This window comes from Rhinoderma darwinii, chromosome 11, assembly GCF_050947455.1.
Source record: "Rhinoderma darwinii isolate aRhiDar2 chromosome 11, aRhiDar2.hap1, whole genome shotgun sequence".
NCBI lineage: Eukaryota > Metazoa > Chordata > Amphibia > Anura > Rhinodermatidae > Rhinoderma > Rhinoderma darwinii.
Window position 1 is genome coordinate 66,643,431 of NC_134697.1, and position 22,873 is coordinate 66,666,303.

The window sequence follows — 22,873 nt, forward strand, 5'->3', positions numbered from 1 at the left end:
TTGATTTTTTCAGGCCAAGGTGTAGTTTTCATTAGTATTATAAGTTATTCAAAAAGTCTAATTTCATTAGACTTATTGATTAACTTTTATTTTATTTTTTATGGGGGGAATTGGAGACAAATAATTTTGCCGTTGTTTTTAGATTTTTTTTTTGGACGCAGTTCATCCAGAGGTTTAATTAATGTGTTCATTTTATTGTTCGAGTCGTTACGTTCGCGGGGATACCATATATGTGTATGTGTTATTTGTTTTTACACTTTTACTAAATAAAACCACTTTGGTTGCGGCAGGAGCCAGGCTGTGTATAACAGCCGTGCTCCTGCCATTGATCGTGTGGGTACACTGGCAGTACCCATGCAATCAGAGGACTGATATATCCGTCCTTATTCGTTAACTTTCACCTGCATAGGACGGATATATCTGTCCTTCGTCGTTAAGAGGTTAAAGCATAATTCCTTCTTTGAGCACCATTGTACAGTTTACAGTAAGAACGGACACACACAATACTTGTGTCTATGTCAGCCTATGTGTATCATTGTATCCCATATAGATACAGTGCATTTGGAAAGACTTCAGACCATTTCACTTTTTCCACATTTTGTTATGTCGAGTCCTTGTCCTAAAATAAAAAATAAATCGCGTTTTTCCCCATCATGCACTCAATACCCCATGATCACAAAGTGAAAACAGAATGTTAGAAATTTTTGCAAATTATTTAAAAATAAAAAACTCAAATTTTGCATGAACTAAAGTATACAGACCCTTTGCTATGACACTTAAAATTTAGCTCTGGGCACCTCCCATTTCTCTAGATCATCTTTGAAATGTTTCTACACCTTGATTGGAGTCCACCTGTGGTAAATTAATTTGAACATGATTTGGAAATACACACCCCTGTCTATATTAGGTCTCACAACTCACAACTATATATCAAGCCATCAGGAGCAAAATAACTGCCTGTAGAGCTCAAATACAGGATTGTCCAGAGGAACAGATCTGGAGAAGGGTACAAAAAAATTACTGCTGCACTGAAAGTTCCCAGGGGCACAGTGGCCTCCATAATTCTTAAATGGAAGAAGTTTGGAACAACCAGGACTTTTCCTAGTGCTGGCCAGAAAGAAGCCTCCCATGAGTAAAAGACACATGAAAGCTTGCCTGCATTTTGCAAAAAAGTACATAAGGGACTCTCAGACAGTGAGTAACAAGATTCTGTGGTCTAATGAATCCAAGATATAACTTTTTGGCCAAATTCTAAGTGTCATGTCTGGTGGAAACGAGGCTCTGCTTATCACCTGCCCAATACCATCCCTTCAGTGAAGCATGGAGGTGGCAGCATCATGCTTTGGGTTTGTATTTCAGTGGCTGGGACAGGGAGACTGGTCAGGGTTGAAGGAAAGATGAATGGAGCAAAATAAAGACATATTCTTAATGAAAACCTGATCCAGAGTGCTCTGGACCTGAGACTGGACCGAAGGTTCACGTTCAAACAAGACAATGACCCTAAGCACACAGCCAAGACAACACAGGAGTGGCTTAGAGACAATTCTGTGAACATCCATGAGTGGCCCAGCCAGAGCCCTGACATGAACCCAATCAAACATCTCGGGATAGACCTGAAAATGGCTGTCCACTGACATCGCCATCCAACCGGACAGAGCTTAAGAAGATCTGCATAGAAGAATGGCAGAATTTCCCCAAATTCTTGTGGCATCATACCCAAGAAGATTGGAGGATGTTATCACTGTCAAAGGTGCTTCAACAAAGTACTGAGTAAAGGGTCTGAATACTTATGTATATGCAATATTTTAGTTTTAACTTTTCTATAAATTAGCAAAGATTACTAACATTCTGTTTTGAATTTGTCATTATGGGGTATTGAGTGCAGAATGATGGAGAAAAATGTGTTTGTTTTTTTTTTAATTTAGCCCAAGGACTTAACATAACAAAATGTGAAAAAATGTAAACGGTCTGAAGACTTTCCGAATTCATTGCATGTGCTCTATTGATAATGCTGTCAGTTGTGTATGCTGTGCAATGTAGGCGTATAATATTCACCCTCAAACGGCTCTTCATCTCTACATTAGCTGCCAGGATATTGCCCACTTGGAAGTCTAGGTTCTGGATATTTTTGCCCAACGTGCAAAATGTACATAGTTGATAAGGTTGATAAAAGCACAAGTCCATGAAATCTAACCTATAGTCCTACAGTATTTATCCAAAAGAAGGCAAAAACCCCTATGAGGCGGGTGCCATTTGTTCCATATTAGGGAAAAAAAATTGCTTACAATTCCATTTATGGCAATCAGAAAAAATCTGTGGGTCAACGTCCCATATCCAGAATTTAGCACCCATAACTTGTTCAATAAGTCACAACATCCTTTGGCAGCGAGTTCCAAAGTATAACTGCTCTTATAGTTAATAATCCCTGTATATGATGATGGTGAAACCTTCTTTACTCTAGACATAGTGGATGCCCCCTTGTCATTGTTATAGGCCTAGGTATAAAAAGATCAGTAGAAAGATATCTGTACTGTCCATTTATATATTTGTATGTTGTAATTAGATCGCCCCTAAGATGTTTTTTTTCTAAAATGAATACCTCTTTCCCTATAACCTCCATAATGGAACTGGCAGGATTTGCCTGCCTATCAAGGGACCAAGGGACCAGAAGCAACATGGAAACATAAAATTAAAGACCCTCCTCTTTATCTGCACTAGTTATTTCCCGTTCCTCCAGGATGCATGGTAGCTGTTTCTGTAGGCATTGTGCAGGCTTCCATGAGGACACCCAGCCTGTCCTCTTCCTAATCCTGGGTGTTCTCTGGCTGGTGCAGAGAATGAGGGTTACAGGCGGCAGCAGCGTACCCCTCCTTGCTCTAGGCATAACAACAAAAATAGAAGCCCTTAACCCCTTCCCTCTTTGGCCACTTTTGACCTTTCTGACAGAGCCTCATTTTTCAAATCTGACTTGTTTCACTTTATGTGGTAAGAACTTTGGAATGCTCTTACCTAACCAAGCGATTGTTTTCTCGTGACACATTGGACTTTATGTTACTGGCAAAATGTGCTCGATACATTCAGTATTTAATTGTGAAACACACCAACATTTTGCGAAAAATTGCAAAAATTAAAATTTTTCTAAATTTAAATGTATCTGCTTGTAAGACAGGCAGTTATGCCACACAAAATTGTTGCTAATTAACATCCCCCATATGTCTACATTAAAATGGCATCATTTTTTTGAACATCCTTTTATTTTTCTAGGACGTTACAAGGCTTAGAACTTTAGCAGCAATTTCTCACATTTTCAACAAAATTTCAAAAGGCTATTTTTATAGGGGTCAGTTCAGTTGTGAAGTGGCTTTGAGGGCCTTATATATTAGAAACTCCCAATAAGTCACCCCTTTTTAAAAACTTCACTCCTCAAAGTATTCAAAACAGAATTTTCTTTACCCTTTAGACGTTTCACAGGAATTAAAGAAAAGTAGAGGCGACATTTCATTTTTTTTTTTTGCAGAAATTCATTTTTAATCCATTTTTTTTGTAACACGGAAAGTTTTACCTGAGAAATGCAACTCAATATTTATTGTTCAGGTACTGCAGTTTTAGGAAATATCCCACATGTGGCCCTAGCATGCTAATGGACTGAAGCACCGGCCTCAGAAGCAAAGGAGCACCTAGTGGATTTTGGGGCCTTCTTTTTATTCAAATATATTTTAGGCACCATGTCAGGTTTGAAGGGCTCATGCGGTGCCAAAAAAGTGGAGATCCCCCAAAAGTGACCCTATTTGGGAAACTACATCACTCAAGGAAATTATCTAGGGTTATAGTGAGAATTTTGACCCCACAGTTTATTGCAGACCCTATTATTATAGTTTTTCGGAGGCCATGTCACATTTATAAAGACCAAAACAATGAAAATGCCCAAAAAGTGACTCAGTTTAGGAAACTACACCCATTGAGGAAATTATTGACAGATATAGTGAGCATTTTGACTGCACAGGTTTCTTGCAGAAATTATTGCAAGTAGGTCGTGAAAATGAAAATCTAAATTTTTTCAAAGAAAATGTAGGTTTAGCTAATCTTTTCTCATTTCCACAAAGACTAAAGCAGAAAAAGCACTGCAAAATTTGTAAAGCAATTTCTCCCGAGTAAAACAATATCCCACATGTGGTCAAAAATGGCTGTTTGGACACACGGCAGGTCTTAGGAGGGAAAGAGCGCTAATTGGCTTTTGGAGCTCAAATTTAGCAGAAATGGTTTGCGGAGGCCATGTCACATTTGCAAAGCCCCCGAGGGCCCAAAAAGTGACTCCATTTAGAAAACTACACCCCTTGCGGAATTCATCTAGGTGTGTAGTGAGCATTTTGACCCCACAGGTTTTTCATAGAATTTATTAGAATTGGGCAGTGAAAATAAAAAACAATCCCTTTAACAAAAAAAACCCCAAAACAAATAAAGGAAAAAAAGAACCACAACATTTGTAAAGCAATTTCTCCCGAATATGACAGTACCCCATGTGTCATCACAAACTGCTGTTTGGGCTCACAGTAGGGTTTAGAAGGGAAGGAGCGGCATTTGGCTTTTGGAGTGCAGATTTTGCTGGATTGTTTTCTGGTCGCATGTCACAATAACATAAATACAGTCGCGGCAATACCAAATATGTATGGTTTATTTTTTTCAATAATAAAGGACTTGATAAGGGAAAAGGGTAATTTTGTTTTATTTTATTACTTGAAACTTTTATTATATGTTTTAAAACTTTTTTCAATATTTTTTTTTACAAAATGATACTTTTTTTACACCGCTAGGGTACTTGAAGGTCCAACTGTCTAATTTTTTTTTCTAATTCATTGCACTACCTATGTAGTGCAATGTATTAGATCAGTCAGTCATTCACTGAAGCAAGTCGATTGGGTTTCGCCTCCCGGAGGGGCCTAATTGGCTTCCTTAGTGGCAGAGCAAGAGGCCAGTGTTAGGCCTCCTGTTGCCATAGCAGCAGTCGGCAGCCCTGCTATCGCATGACTGGGCTGCCGATCTGCTAGCAACCTCTAAGATGCAGCGACCTCTAATATTCAGCTTTCGATTACTGCCTCTAAGCGGTTAATGGCAGGGATCGGAGCTAGCCCCAGTTCCTGCCGTCACAGTTGGATGTCAGCTGTAACATACAGCAGACATCCACCGCTGATGATGCCGGCTCAGCTCCTGAGCCGGCGCCATCTTGCCGTCGGTTACAGAAGCCTTTCAGACCCCGCCTCCAGGCGCGGCCTGAACGGCTTCCGTGCTAGGCAGACCGGAAAGCCAGTATTAGGCCTCCGGTTGCCACTGCAGCCACTGGAACCCTGGCAATTTCATTGCTGGGGTGCTGATGAGCTACAAATTCCTTAAATTCAGCGATCGCTTTTGACCGCTGGATTTAAGGGGTTAATGGCGGGGATCGAAGCTAATTTCGGTCCCTGCTATTACAGCCAGATGTCAGCTGTAATACACACGCTGACATCCGGTGATGATGGCACCGACTCAGCTTCTGAACCGCTGCTATTAATTTGTTGTATGGATTCGGCAAAATGCGGGAAGCACTGGCTTTCCATGACGTATCCATAAGACAAATGTCGGGAAGGGGTTAATGAGCCTCAATCTATCCAGGAACAGATGATTTAAAGGGAATGTGTTGCCAGAAAAACATGTTTTTTTTTTTTAAATTAAACATTTAGTGTGTGGGTGATTAAACATTGTTCAAATTTTTTTTATTTTTTTCACGAGTCAGGAAATATTATAAATTAATTCTAATTTATAATACTACCCATTTTTGGTCACTAGATGGAGCTATCCCCAAAATTGCAGCTTTGCAAAATTGGGTAAAAAGCCCTCGCTCTAGTGAGCTCTCAGCATCCCCCCCTCCTTTATCCTGGCTAGTGCCGGGATAAACGAGGGGTTTGAACGGTGTAACCTCCTACACTGTGTGTCGCCATTTTTTGAGCTAACACACAGTGTAGTAGGTTTACATACAGTAGTAAACACACACAAACACGAACATACATTGAAATCTCTTACCTGCTCCTGCCGCCGCGGCTCCCTCCGGCCCGTCCGCTCCGTTTGCTGCCGCTGGTCCAAGTGCACAAATCCGGAAGCCGCGACCGGAAGTAGTAATATTACTGTCCGGCCGCGACTTCCGGTCCACAGGAAAATGGCGCCGGACGGCGCCAATTTCGAATTGGACTGTGTGGGAGTGGCGCATGTGCAGTTCCCACACAGACGCCGTACACTGAAGTCAATGGGACGGGAGCCGTTCGCAGTCCCTATGGGACTGTGGCTGCCGTATTCCATGTCTGTATGTGTCATTAATCGACACACACAGAAATGGAACAAAAAATGGCAGCCCCCATTGGGAAGAAAAAGTGTAAAAATAAGAAAAAGTAAAACACAAACACACAAATGAATATAAACGTTTTTAATAAAGCACTAACATCTTTAACATATAAAAAAATAATTTGTGATGACACTGTTCCTTTAAGCTCTGGATAATAAAATGAAGAGATCTTTACCGATAAATAATATTTTTTTAAAAGTGATTCGCTAAAGAATAGAAAGATCCAGAGAGAATTTTTTTTTTTTTAACTCTGGGAGAAGACACTTAGGATTGATTTCTAAAAGATTAACTTTCTCTCATTTGAAGATATGGCTTTACTTCGTGATGCCATTGACAAGAAAGCCGAAACTCTGTTAAAACATGCCTGGAGGACATCTACTGCTATGTTGAGACCAAGCATAGCTTCAATCTGCACAGCAAGAACTTTAACTATATGGATGGACCAACCTAAGAATCACTTGTCAGCTAGAACTTCAAGACAAAGAAATTTTGTCATGCCTTCCAGTTCTTAAAGACTAGTCCGCATTGTCTTGGGGATGCATCGGCAGAATTAAACTGTGACAAATCAGCTGTCCTCTTCAACTCAACTAGGTGATCTGTATGGCTTCATTCTTGGCTGGTGATGCAGTATCAAAGATTTGTCTATGCTCCATCCCTTAGGAAGGCGACAGACAGTTAGACTCTGTCACAAGCTAATTTTACATGGCCTGACGTTGGCCGTTTAAACAAGCACCGATCAAAGAGACAGCTCGTTGATCGGTCCTCATTAGCTCCTTACACAAGAAGCCAGTATGGGGACAAGCACTCGTTACTATGATCGCTTGTCCCCATACATTTCTATCATGTTAGCAGCACATCTCCCTATTTACAGAGTGAGATGTGCTGCCCTCAACAATAATATTTAAGGCATTTAAATATTATCGTGAACACTCGTTTGCCCGATAATTGGCCGGTGTAAAAAGGCCTTTAGATGACATCCTGGATAAAGCTTCAGATAAGAAAAAAATCTACCCCTCTGGATCGCTCTTTTTTTTTTTTTCACCAGAGAAGCTTTTTTTGTGACTAAAATTGAGGTCGTACAGAAAACAAAAGAAAAGAAGAATCTGATAAGTTCAAGGCATCACAAGGCAAAGGGAGAATTTATCTCTTCAATTCTGACAATGCCAACGGTCAATCATAACAATGATACCAGTCTTGCAATTGGAGGCAGACCTAAATTCTTCCATGCAGCCCGTAAAAATATTGCTTCTTCTCCTTACATCCCGAATGTCATTCTGTCCAACTACAAACTAGAATTTCAGTCTCTTCCAACAAAGTATTGAGGGCATATACTTGACATACTTTTCAGTAGGCCTACATATCGGTATTAAAAATCATTTTTGAAATTGGGCTTATTTAATATTCTAATTTTCTGAGACACTAAATTTGGGTTTTCATTAACTGTTAGCCATAATTAGAGATGAGCGAACTTATGATAAGTTCGGTTCGGCTGGTTCGCCGAATTTCTTGAAAAAGTTCGATTCGGACCGAACTAGTTCGGACCGAACCTGTAATTCAAGAAAGCCCATAAAAATTATGTATGGAGCTCCCGTAATGACGGGTGGCTACATGCGTGCACCCGGCATTACGGCAGCGTTGCTAGGCGACATCAGTAAATAGTCACTGTCCAGGGTGCTGAAAGAGTTAACTGATCGGCAGTAACTCTTTCAGCACCCTGGACAGTGAATTCCGATCACAATATAGAGCAAACTGTAAAAAAAAAAAAAAAAAAAGACGTTCGTACTTACCGAAAACTTCATGCTTCTTCCTCCCGGCCGTTGCCTTGGTGACGCGTCCCTCTCGACATCCCTGGATGACGTTTCAGCCAATGTGACCGCTGCAGCCAATCACAGGCCAATCACATGCTGCAGCGGTCACATGGACTGTCACGTCATCCAGGGATGTCGGGCTGGATGTCAAGAGAGGGACGCTTCACCCTTTGCATTGGTGACGCGTCCCTCTTTCGGCATCCAGCCCGACGTCCCTGGATGACGCGGCAGTCCATGTGACCGCTGCAGCCTGGGATTGGCCCGTGATTGGCTGTGGCCTGTGATTGGCCTGTGATTGGCTGCAGCGGTCTATTGACCTGAATCGTCATCCCGGGAGGTCGGACTGGAGGAAGAAGCACGGAGTTAATAGGAACTTCTATTTTTTTTTACACGTTGATGTATCTTGTGATCGGAAGTCACTGTCCAGGGTGCTGAAACAGTTACTGCCGATCGCTTAACTCTTTCAGCACCCTGGACAGTGACTATCTCCTGATGTCGCGTATTGGAAAATCAGTGACTCATAAGCCGGGTTCGGTCAAAACGTGTTAGGCCGAACCCGGTGAAGTTCGGATTTGCTGCGAACCTAACTTTTCACGATGTTCGGACCGAAACCGGGTTCGGTTGTCCCGGTTCGCTCATCTCTAGCCATAATCATCAACATTAGAATAAAAAAAAATGCTGGAAATAGACCCCCCTGTGTGTAATAAAGCTATATAATATATGAGCTTCACTTTTTGATGATATTCTAATTCATTGAGATGGACTTGTGTGTATATATATATATATATATATATATTTATATATATATATATATATATATATATATATATATATAAATAAGAAATCACACAGCACTCTAATGTAGCAAAAAAACTGCAGTTGTGTGTTAACTGAATAAACCACTTTTTTTTGCTACATTGGAGTGCTGTGGGATTTCTTCTATATTTATCTACAATCTTTGGATTGGGATTACTCGCTTGCATCCATTGCTATTGTGGACCTGGACATAGAGTGCTGCTTATATGGTATAAGGTAGGATTGTGATACCGTGTTTATACTGCACTATGTATAGTGTGAGGATACTCAGTATATATTAACTTGTTATATGTATTGGACTGTACTGAAACTATACTGTGATAGGTTACTGTGTTCTGTGTTTGGTGTATTTTATATGTAAGTGTGATTATTGTTGGTAATAAATAATACCCTTTATTCACTATACAATTATATTTACTCAGTCGTATACACTTACGTAGTAGCAAAGCAAGTAGACTAACGTTAGTATAAGGAAAAGGTAGGGGAACTAGGCATAACCCTAGTGACCCTGATTATAAAGGAGGTAGTAATAGTGGGTGACACAAGCAATTGAATCCTGCCATTATACCAGCCCTTTAGCATATGGTGAGCCAAGGCCCAAACTGTTTTAAATTTATTTCTGTGTTTTGTACAATAAAATTGTGTTAAAACGTGAACGAAGATAGGCGGAGAGGCGTGGACAGATAACATAGGTACACGGTGAAGTGTTGTGTTATACTGTGTGCCTAGACCTTCACATTTAGACAAGTAACATCGTTTCATTTAAGGCTTAATACAGGATACAATTGAGAACAGCAAACCTAGTTATTTTTTTGTTTTGCGGCAAGCTGCTCTACGACGACAAATCGTTGGGCGATGGACCAGATGTCACAAATTCGGAATGGCCTAATCTATAAAAATATCACATTATTTTTACCGCATGGTGAACACCATAAAATGTTTTAATAAAAACTATGACAGCATTTTATTTTTTGGTCATCTTGTCTCAAAAAAAATGTAATAAAAAGTGATCAAAAAGTTGCAAGTAATGCAAAATGGTACCAATAGAAACTACAGTTTGTCACGCATAAAACAAGCCCTCCCGCAGCGATATCAACAAAAAAATAAAAAAGTTATGGCTGTCAGTAAATGGCGACACTAAAACATTATTTTTTTTAGAAAAGAGTATTTTTATTGTGGGAACGTAGTGAAACGTAAAAAAACAATATAAATTTGATGTCGCTGTAATCGTATCAACCCACAGAATGAATTTAACATGTTGTTTATACTGCACGGTGAACACTGTAAAAAATAAAAAAAACAAAACCGTGCTAGAATTGCTGTTTTTTGGTTTCCTCATCGCCCAAAAGATGGAATAAATAGTGATAAAAAAATTGCATGTACCCCAAAATGGAACCAATAAAAATTACAGCTCGTTCCCCAAAAAACAAACCCTCACACAGTTCCGTCAACAGAAAAATAACACGTTATGACTCTCTTAACGCAATGATGCTAAATGAAGGACCAGACTAATTTTTTAGGTCCAGTAGAATTTCACTAAATACCCCACATCATCATTTGCTGGACCCAACAGGTGGACCCCGTAGATGCAGCAGAGATGAGGAAACTTTAGGGCCTTATATGGCTAGTGAAGAAGTCAAAGATTAGGCAATACTGGAGCACAGATATTTTGTATAATACCCAATAAACCCGGTCTGTGTATAAAGGATTGGTTCAAAGTGTACCTCACCAATCCATGGATTATTCATTCTCCCCATTATTACATCATCCTATTATGCCCTGATGCACTCCGCCCAGCTTACATATGCCCTGATGTACTATGCACAGATTACATATACCCTGATGTACTCTGCACAGCTTACATATACCTTGATGTACTCCGCCCAGCTTACATATACCCTGATGTACTGCGCCCAGCTTACATATGCCCCCACATTATAAGATAAAATACCACTAAAACACCAAGCAAAATCTGCGCTTCAAAAGCCACATGGTGATCCAACTGAGCATGGCAGTGTGCCCAAATGGCAATTTATGACCACATATGGGGTATTACTGTATTCTGGAGAACCCGCTTAACAATTTATGGGATGTGTGTCAATTTATGGGAAGCTGGGCACAACACATTGGGCACTAAAATGGCATAACTGTGGAAAACGGCAATTTTCAATCTGCAACATCTATTATTTACTCATTTTTGCAAAACACATGTGCGGTCAAAATGCTCACTACACCCTAGTTTCCAAAACGGGGTAATTTTTCAGGGGTACCACTGTACTGGTACTATAGCTCAATGCAACATCGTGTCAAAAAACGAATCTTGTAAAACCTCCACTCCAAATACTAAATGGCGTTCCTTCTCTTTAGAGCCTTGCTGTGTGTCTAAATAGAAGTTTATGACCACGTGTGGGGTATTTCCCTACTCTGAAGAAGTTGCTTTACAAATATTACTGTGCTTTTTCTCCTTTATTTGTTGCGAAAATGAAAATGTTTTAACTAATGCTACGTCTTATTGGAAAATAATGTAATTTTTTCTTTTTCACTGCCCATTTCTAATAAAATCTATGAGTCACCTGTGGGGTCAAAATGCTCACTACCCCCTAGTTGAATTCCTCAATGGGTGTAGTTTGCCAAATGGAGTCACTTTTGGGAAGTTTCCACTGTACTGGTACCCAAGGGGCTTTGCAAAAGCGACATGGTGCAGAAAAACCAATCCAGCAAAATCTGCTCTCCAAAAGCCAAATGGCGCTCCATCCCTTCTGAGCCCTGATGTGTATTCATACAGTTGTTTATTAACACATATGGGGTATTTTCGTACTCTGGAGAAGTTGCTTTACAAATGTTACAGTGCTTTTTCTCCTTTATTTGATGAAAACATGAAACATTTTGACCTAAAGCTACGTCTTAGTAAAAAAAAATGAAATTTTTCCTGTTTACTGCCCAATTCTAATGAAATCTATGAAACACCTGGGGGGGGGGGGGTCAAAATGCTCACTACACCCCTAGTTGAATTCCTCTAGATGTGGAGTTTCCAAAATGGAGTCACTTTTTGGCGGTTTCCACTGTACTGGTACCTTAGGAGCTTTACAAATGTGACATGGTGCCGAGAAATCAAACCAGCAAAATCTGTACTCCAAAAGCTAAATGGCATGCCTTCCCTTCTGAGTACTGCTGCTTGCCCAAACAGCAGTTTATGACCACATGTTGGGTATTTCCGTACTCTGGAGAAGTTGCTTTACAAATGTTGGGGTGCTTTTCCTCATTTATTTGTTAAAAAAATAAAAAATTCTGAGGTAAAGCTACATCTTATTGGAAAATAATGTAATTTTTCATTTTCACTGTCCAAATCTAATGAAATCTATGAAATACCTGTGGGGTCAAAATGCTCACTACACCCCTAGATTAATTCCTCTAGGGGTGTAGTTTCCCAAATTTGCGGGGCTGTGTGGCACTATATACAAGGGGGGCTGTGTGGCACTATACACAAGGGGGGCTGTGTGGCACTATACACATGGGGGAGCTGTGTGGCACTATATACAAGGGGCTGTGTGGCACTACTAAGGGGGGCTGTGTGGCACTATCTACTAGGGGCTGTATGGCACTATTTACAAGGAGGAGGGCTGTGGCTACCTGAGTTTTATAAGTTTCCTGGATACAGGGGGCTGTGCGTGGCGCAATCTACAGTGGTCTGTGTGTGGCACTATCTAATAATGTGGAGACTGTGTGACACTATCTACTAAAGGGGGGCAGTGTCGCACTATATACATGGGAGCAGGGCTGTGTGGCACTATAGACAGAGGGAGCTGTATAGCACTATATACAGGGGAGGCTTTATGGCGATATCTACAGGGGGGCTGTATGGCACTATCTACAAGGGGGAGGAGAGGGGCGCTATCTACAAGTGGGGTGTGACACTGTCTACAGGCGGGGCTGTATAGCACTGTCTACAGGCGCTGTATGGCACAATCTACAGGGAGCATTACCTATAAGGGGGGCTGCGTGTGGCACCTGGGGGGGCCAGTCAAGAGTTTGCTATGGTGCCTAGCCTTTCCTAGTTATACCCCTGATCACAACACCTAAGTATGGGGAAAATTCACAAGCAAAGAAAGAGGGAGGGGGCCAGGTATAGATATCCCACCCTACACCTGACAGGAAGAACACAGAGAAGTGGGATAGGCTCAGGAAGTAAACATAACCGCCCAGAAGCTAGATCAGTAGTCATGGCGATATTAAAGACACACACGCTTCCTAACATCTATTTCTCTTCATAAGATTTGAAAATGGCATCAAACATTTTGTATCCATCAAAAAAATCTATTTTCAATTGCAGCTGAACAAAACCATGGTAATATAGTAATAAAACCCATCGGTTACATGTCTGATTTGTGATCTATTCTAGTGGTCAAAATTTGACTTATTCTGAGTTGCTGATTGTTATAGATAGGATTGTGGGGTTTGAGAATGGTGTGCTGGGAGCTCTCCATTTAGAGCAGTATAGCTTTTTAACCACAATGCTGTTTACCATGATTGGAAATCATGTGCTCATGTGAAAATTATTTTAACCAAAGTAAAAATATCTGTTTGCACGATTTGCTATCAGTTGTTGAACTATTTTCTGGTGTAAACTAGAGTATATTGCTGTGGGTTTTCCTATATGATGCATCTCAATTGGACGGATTGATGTCTGCATTGCTCTACATTTCTATGCCGAATGTTGTTGGACACTAACATTGTGGGAGAATGACTAGTGCCCAAGAGCATTGGTTTGTGTTATTAGTTGTATTCATTTTTTATTGTGTCATGGCCAAGTAGGGATTGTCTATTCAAGACAACCTATTTCCAGGTACCCTTCTAGGGCATATGGATGCCAGTTAGGGATGCTCTCTGCTCGGAACCCCCTCGATTAGCCAGAGTGGATAGTGGCTAGCAAAGAGCAGTTTGTTCTTTGGTGGACATAGCCCATCCATTTTTGCATGAATAAATGAATACTTTTATTTCCTGCTGCTGGGAAAGGTATGGCAGCCTGCAAAATTCTGACAGTTGAAGCTTAGAATCTGACTACAACTTATTGAGCACATTGTAGCTAAGTCATGTGGCAAAACTCAGTGAAGGTGGACTTACTTTTTTAACACCATTGGCTTGTACAGTCTAGTGACCTGGATGAACTTACTGTTAAAAAAGAACATAAATACTTTCCTGTCCCAATTTTTTTTATGTTTTACTATTTTGAACGTCCATTTAGAGACAGGTTATGTCTGAATATTTGTGATTATTGCTGTACATTTTAGAAGATGTAATGGTTTAGATGATGTATAAATCTGAATGTTCCTTTAGTTTAACTGACCCTGTATATTAGCTAGCTTGTAAGGAGTAACCCTGTATACTTCTTTATGCTGATGGGCAAGTAAATGAGGCTAATCCAACAAAAAATATAAAGTGAAAATCCCATCCTGCATGGATATTTTTTTTTTCAAGAACATTATATATTGCATCACCTTACTGTTAATGGTTTGTTGTCAATGTCAATATTAAAAGTAAATGCCACAATTCATTTTTAAAATTTGTGGCTTGTAAGCAGTTGTCAATCCCCTCATATACTTCACATCTTATTAAAGCTATAAAACTTTATATATTAAATCCTTCTGGATAAGCAAAATGACAGTAAAAAAATAACATTATTCAAGTGTAAGAACTGAAAGTTGTAATTAAAATTTTATGAACCACTAACTTATAACCAACTATCATCAAATATTAACTTGAATTACAGATTAATTGATTCATAAATTGTAGCATTGGGAATAAGCACCCTAATTAGTTTTATTAGTTCTTTATTGCTATCACATGTATTTATGTATGCTAAAAAAAAAATGAAAACATGAACAACTTGCTAATACACGACTTTCTCTTTATACATTTAAATAGTTACACACCATTAAGTTACTGAAATAATTTTAAGAAAATATGGGTACAGTAGGTTATTATTTCCCATTGCACATTTTAAATCGGTATTAAAGTTCCCAGTACACATTCTAAGGCTATGTTCGCACATCACAATTTGTTGCAGATTTTATTGCAGATTTTGATGCAGATTTTCGAACCAAATCCAGAAAGGATTTCAAAAGCAATGAAAAATGCAAACTTATAAACTAACTTATACTTCTTCCTCAAGGGTCCACTTCTTGTTTTGGGTTAAAAATCTGCACCTGTCATCAAAGGAGTCTGGCTCTACAGAGAGTCGGCAGCCCTAGGAAAGTGAGTATAGGGTTTTGTTTTGTTTTTGGCAGTCGTTTTTGGTAGTGGACGATTCAGAAGAATATTCGCAACAAATTAAAGCACCATTTAGTGCGAATGTTTAGTCTGGTTTCCCTACGGGTTTTGGGTCGGAAATGCGGCACAGCGAATCCGACTATTGTGGACATACCCTAAAACAGAAATATTCCTCAATAATTAGTTACCTTGACTGCCATATTTATCCAATTTCCTTAAGTAGCAACTGCTGATTTTGTTTTCTTAGGGCTGGGTTTACACATCATGGTTAGAATAGCACAGTTTAGCCATGGGTTATGGCAAAAAAAATGCATTTTGATGCGAGTTTTTCCTGTAACACAGAAGGTTTTATCAGAGAAACACAACTCAATATTTATTGCCCAGATTCTGCAGTTTTTAGAAATATCCCACACGTTGCCCTAGTGTGCTAATGGACTGAAACACCGGCCTCAGAAGCAAAGGAGCACCTAGAGGATTTTCAGGCCTCCATTCTATTAGAAAATATTTTAGGCACCCTGAGGTACCAGAGTACAGGAGAAGCCCCAAGAAGTGAACCCATTTTAGAAACTATACCCCTCAAGGCATTTATCATTTGCCTGGACAAATGATAGGGCTTAGAATTGAAGAGCCCCATGTGCATTTGAGGCCTATTTTGGTGATTTTCACAGCATTGGCCCATAATTGCAGAGCTCTGAGGTCAAATAGTAAAGCAATATCCCAAGTAGTGTCCCCTATATTGGAAACTACACCCCGTAGGGCATTTTAAGGGGTATATTGAGCATTTTGACCCCACATGTTTTTTCATTGGAAATGAATGCGTAGCGGATGGTGCAACGTAAAAATTGCAATTTTCCACTAATCTGCCATTTTAGTGCACAATATGTTGTGCCCAGTTTGTGCCACTGAAGACAAATACCTCATAAAATGTTGAACGTGTTCTGGCGTTTATGGCGATTCCATATATATGGACATAATCTGCTGTTTGGGCACAATGTAGGGTTCAGAAGAGAGGGAGCGCCATTTGGCAGGCAGATTTAGATAGGCAGCTGTTCTGTTTGGGGTATTGCTGGTATGTAAATTTATAATGTGGGCGCATATGTAGGCTGATCAAAGTACATCAGGGCATAATAAGAGGGTACAATAGTGGGGTAAATAAATAATATTTCACAAATGTGTGGCCAGTGTTGCAGTGATAAATGGTCCCCGATCTTATCCACTTTTGGAACACTGAACATTTTGTCATATTCTAAGAGCCAGAACTGTTTTATTTTTACTTCACTGGAGCTTTTTGAGGGCTTATTTGTTTCGGGACAATCTGTAATTTTCATTGGTACAATTTTGGGGTAAATGCGATTTTTTTTATCACATTTTATTCCATTTTTTTGGCAAGCAAGGTGACCAAAAACCAGCAATTCTGTTGATGTTTTTTATTCTTAGTTTTTTTTACAGTGTTCACCGTGGGCTATAAATTAAATTTTTACTTTATTTTGCAGGTCAATACGATTATGGCTATACTATATGTATATAGTTTTTCTTATGTTTTGCAGTGTTTGCACAATAAAAATCACTTTTTTTAAAAATAATTTATTTTTTTGTGTCACGATATTATGAGAGCCATAACTTTTTTATTTTTCATCAAAAAAGCTGTGTAAGGGCTTGTTTTTTGCTGGACGGTTTTTAGTTGTTATTGGTTCTATTTTCGGGTACATGTGACTTTTCTATCTCTTTTCATTCTCTGTTTTGTGAGGGGTGGTAACAAAAAAATTGCGATTTTGGCATTGTCTTTTATTCATTTTTTTGGGCAGTGTTCACCGTGCGGGAAAAATAAGATTATAGCTTTACAGTTTGGGTCGTTACGGAAGCGGTGATACCAAATATGTGTACTTTATTTAAAGTTTTAATTTTTTTCCTATAATAAAAGGCTTATTATAGGAAAAAACACAGTTATTGTTTTTTTTAACTTCGAAACTTTTATTTTTACACTTTTATTCAACGTTTTTATTAACTTTTTGTTTTGTCCCACTAGGGAACTTGAAGGCCTGCACTTCTGATCTTTACTGTAATACATTGCACTACCCACGTAGTGCAATGCATTAGAGCTGTCAGTTATTCACTGACAGGAAACCTATTAGGCATCAGACCTAGTTCCATTCCCTGTGGTTACAGCACAGTGTCAGCTGTAACATACAGCTGACACCAGTGGCTGATGTCGCAGGCTCATCTTCTGAGCCTGCGCCATCTTGTTTATGGGGACGGTAGCATTTTAGGCCCCGCCTCCAAGCGGGACCTAACAGGCTTCAGTTCTTGGCAGACAGGATGCCATTGTTGGGGCTCTGGTCTGCCAAAGCAGCTGTATACAACTAATATACAGCAACATCACGTACTATTACAATGGGTTGCCATAAGACCTTGGTGACAGCAACGTAATAGTGACATGTCGCCAAGGGGTTAAACATGCAATAATTTGATCTCTTAAATAAAGCACTGCATTTCTTTTGGAGTACAGTGTATTATGCCTGTCAGTATTATACTAACGGGCCTTTGCTTTTTTCTTATTTGATAAAAATCTAATTTCGGAGAAAAACTCTAACACAAATGCCACAAAAATGCAACAAAGCACTGTGTGTGTGAATCTAACATAGAGGGGGAAACATTCCTTCTGAACCCCATACGGCGATCACACTGAATCAACATTCAAAGAAACATTCTGTATATTTACATTAGTGTTTTTATTTTGTTTGTTTTTTTAATTATCTAAGCCTTTTTTGAAGCCATCAACTGGTTCTCCTTTTAAACTGTTGTGGTATCTCAATTATTTGGGTTTTCTACAGTAAGATCTTAGATGTAAGGAGGGGCCTAAACGTCAAAATCTTCCAGATTCTTGCTTTATTATTCAATGAGGAACCAATACTGTGCACACTTTTAAATAGTATAGATTTTTTTCACACAGGACGGAATTAAAACAAACACAATACCCCACTTATACAAAAAGATGCACCACACAAACATGTGCACAGGTTTTTTATCCCCTTACACAGTCTACTTATGTGCACAGTTGAGGCACATAAATGCTAAGATTTTAAATTGTCCAGAGAGCACAGCTTTTGTCCACAGGAATCCGAGAACAATGATATTCCCCTATTCCTCAATCCCTACTCAGACTTTCAGACAGAATATTCCTGCAGGGCAGTACAAAGGAACTGCTAATGACCGAGTCTCCTACTCTAGGGCTAGATTCACACGACTGAGTTGCACCCGTGTGGGCCCCATTTTCACGGATCTCTCATAGACTTGAATCTATCGAGGGATTCGTGAAAACAGAAGAAAATAGTACATGTCCTATTTTTCATATGACCCTTCACATTTCCAGTTAAAAAAACGGACGTGTGAGCGGCCCATTGAAATACATGCACCTGTGTGACAGCCCTTGTTTTAATGGCCGTCACATGGACGTATACAACGTTCGTGTGAATAAGGCCTAAGTTTGATAACTAAATAGCAGCCGAAAAATTTAGATCAGTGGCGTTGCTAGGATCAGCGGTACAAATAATAAGGTATATGAGTTGCCAATACCCATTAAAAGAATTGAAGACAAAATAGCTAGAAGACCTTTAGAACATGATAGGCTTAGCTACAACGCCTCACCAGTACACTGTCTCCGGGAATTACATTATAATGAACATCAGTGCTGTGGAACCTGAAACCTGTATGTGTGGATGCATCAGCCATGCCGACAAATGATTTGCCCCATTATAATTACTAATGTATAGAATATATACATATATATATATTTATTTATATTCATATATATATATATATATATATATATATGTGTATATATATATATATATATATATATATGCATGCATACATATATATATATATATATATATATATATGCATACATATATATATATATATATATATATATATATATATATATATATATATATATATATATATATACAGTTAGGTTCAGAATTATTTGGACAGAGACACAATCTTCATGATTTGTGCACTGCATGCCACCACATTGGATTTGAAATAAAACAACTGAGATGCAATTGAAATGTAGACTTTCAGGTTTAATTCAAGGGGTTAAACAAAAATATCTTGTGAAAAGTTTAGGAATTGCAACGATTTTTCTACACAGCTTCCTCATTTCAAGGGCCCAAAAGTAATTGGACAAACTAAGATTACCATAAATACAATGTTTTTTTAATACTATGTAGCGAATCCTTTGCAGGCAATGACTGCCTGAAGTCTGGAACCCATGGACATCACCAAACGCTGGGTTTCCTCCTTTGTGATGCTTTGCCCAGCCTTTACTGCAGCCGTCTTCAGTTGTTGCTTGTTTGTGGGTCTTTCTGCCTTAAGTTTTCTCTTAAGCAAGTGAAATGCTCAATTGGGTTGAGATCTGGTGATTGACTTGGCCATTGCAGAATATTCCTCTTCTTTGCCTTAATGGGAATGTGTTGTTAGCAAAAAATGTTTTTTTTTTTTTAGTTAAACAATTAGTGTGTGGGTGATTAAACATTGTTCTAATTTTTTTTATTTTTTTCACGAGTCAGGAAATATTATAAATTGGATTCAATTGGATTCTAATTTATAATATTTCCCATTGCTGGTCACTAGATGGAGCAATTCCCAAAATTGCAGCATTGCATGTGGTAAAGCAACCACATTGCTTTATGCTGCAAAATTGGGAAAAAATCCCTCGCTCTAGTGAGCTCTCAGAATCCCCCCCTCCTTTATCCTGGCTAGTGCCGGGAGAAACGAGGGGATTGAACGGTCTAACCTCCTACACTGTGTGTGTGTTTTTGAGCTAACACACAGTGTAGTAGGTTAACATACACTAGTAAACACACAGTAAAACACGAACATACATAGAAATCACTTACCTGCTCCAGTCGCCGCCGCTCCCTCCGGTCCGTCCGCTCCGTCTGCTGCCGCTGCTCCATGTGCACAAGTCCGGAAGCCGCGACCGGAAGTAGTAATCTTGCTGTCCGGCCGCGACTTCCGGTCCACAGGAAAATGGCGCCGGATGGCGCGCATTTCAAATTGGACTGTGTGGGAGCGGCGCATGCGCCGTTCCCACACAGACGGCGTACACCATAGTGGATGGAACGGGCCCCGTTCGCATTCCCTATGGGACTGGAGCTGCCGTATTCCATGTCTGTATGTGTCGTTAATCGACACATACAGAAATGGAAAAAAAATGGCAGCCCCCATAGGGAAGAAAAAGTGTCAAAATAAAAAAAAGTAACACACAAACACACAAATAAATACAAACGTTTTTAATAAAACACTAACATCAAACTGATATAAAAAAAAATTTGGGGTGACACTGTTCCTCTAAAAAACTCCTGGGTTGCTTTCGCAGTATGTTTTGGGTCATTGTCCTTCTGTACTGTGAAGCGACATCCAATCAACATTGCTGCATTTGGTTGAATCTGAGCAGAAAGTATATCCCTGAACACTTCAAAATTAATCCGGCTGCAGTCACATCATCAATAAACACCAGTGACCCAGTGCCTTTGGCAGCCATGCATGCCCATGCCATCACACTGCCTCCACCATGTTTTACAGAGGATGTGGTGTGCTTTGGATCATGAGCTGTTCCAAGCCTTCTCCATACTTTCTTCCTCGGATCATTCTGGTACAGGTTGAACTTAGTTTCATGTTGTTCCAGAAATGGGCGGCTTCATTACATGTCGTTTGGCAAAGTCCAATCTGGCCTTTCCATTTTTGAGGCTGATTAATGGTTTGCACCTTGTGGTGAATTCTCTGTATTTGCTGTCATTAAGTAATCTCTTTATGGTAGACTTAGATACTGATACACCAACTTCCAGGGGAGTGTTCTTCAGTTGGGTAGATGTTGTGAAGGGATTTTTCTTCACCATGAAAAGGATTCTGCGGTCATCCACCACTGTTCTCTTCCGTGGACGTCCAGGGCCTTTGGAGTTCACAAGATCACCAGTGCGCTCTTTTTTTTTTAAGAATGTACCAAACTATTGATTTGGCCACTCCTAACATTTGTGCCATCTCTCTGATTAATTTCTTCAGTTTTTTTTTTCAGCCTAACGATGGTCTGTTTCACTTGCATTGAGAGCTCCTTTGACCTCATGTTGTGGGTTCACAGAAACAGCTTCCAAATGAAAAGGCCACACCTGGAATCAACTCCAGACCTTTTACCTGCTTAATTGATGATGGATTAACGAGGGAATAGCCCATGCAGACCATTAAATAGCTTTTGAGATAATTGTCCAATTACCTTTGGTTCTTTGAAAAAGAGGCAGCTACGTATTAAAGAGCTGTAATTTGTAAACCCTTCCTCAAATTAGGATATGCATATCCTCAAATAGACTGAAAGGGAATTTATGGTTTTTGTATGTATTATTGCAATGAATAATAAAAATTAAAAATAAAAGAATACCCTCAAATTAAAGCTGAGAGTCTGCACTTTAAGCTCATATTGATTATATAAATGTATATTCAATATGTTTTGTTAAACAGCTAAAATGCCAAAACTTGTGTCACTGTCTTCAGACTGTCACTTTACACATTCTGATTAACTTTTCCATCACTTACAACCTATTGACCTCACATGATATCACACCAGGAGATGACTCAGAATTTTATTCAAGATTGTAAATCTTGTGTTTGTTTTTTGTATTTACCGTTGGCCTGAAGTAGATGCTGGTCCAGTGTCGAAATGCGGAGCCTAAATAAAGAATAAACCTTAACATTAAAAAATTGTTCATGCTTGATGTCCGCAGGGCTGTAACATATATTCCATTTTGCCTTTTCCTACTCTCCTTATATAGGGGTGACATTTCTGTCAACCGGCTGGGATCTAGCCGCAGGTGACTACATTAAAACCCATGTCTACACCAGAGAAGGGCCTGTGCCAGCACAACTAGCTCAGGTATTGCCTGTATTGCACCTCCTGTCCAAGACCGTAGTCTGTTAATGCAACCTGGGTTCTATACAGCCAAATCCAAACTGCCTTGTGGTGGGCTCTGGTGAAGACAATAGAGTAGCCTTAGACTCTGCTGATCAGAGTAGTGACGGACTTGAGGTAGTAGATTATTTGCACGCTTATTCTTGACAGTTTCCAGCTGCCTTTGGAGAACCGCTTACAGAGCAATTCCATAACTTGGACTCTGGGGGAATTGCTCTACTAGTGATTCCATTACAGATGCTTATTAGCCTCTCCAACCTAATAGAAAATGTGGACATTTTTGGGACTGATGCAAAACAGCACTGAGCCCAGAAATACATGTGCAACTTTTACTTCCAGTTTGAAATATTTACTAATCGCATTAAGTAAATATGTGCCTTGGGTTTGATTGCGTGTACGCACATTACCTCCACATTATAAAAAGAGTAGCTTACCAATCTTCATGTAAAGAATCTGCACTTGGGTAATCAGTCTGCACCTGGTTCTATGTCTCTGAGACTGACTCCATCTTCCACCACTCAGGATGGCAGGCTTAGGAGTGGGAGAGCCTATCACAGCCTGGCCAGACGGAGCTAGTTCCGCCCTCTGTCTATTTATACCTGCCTTTCCTGTTCCTCCTTTGCTTGTAATTCTTCTCGTGTGGTTTCC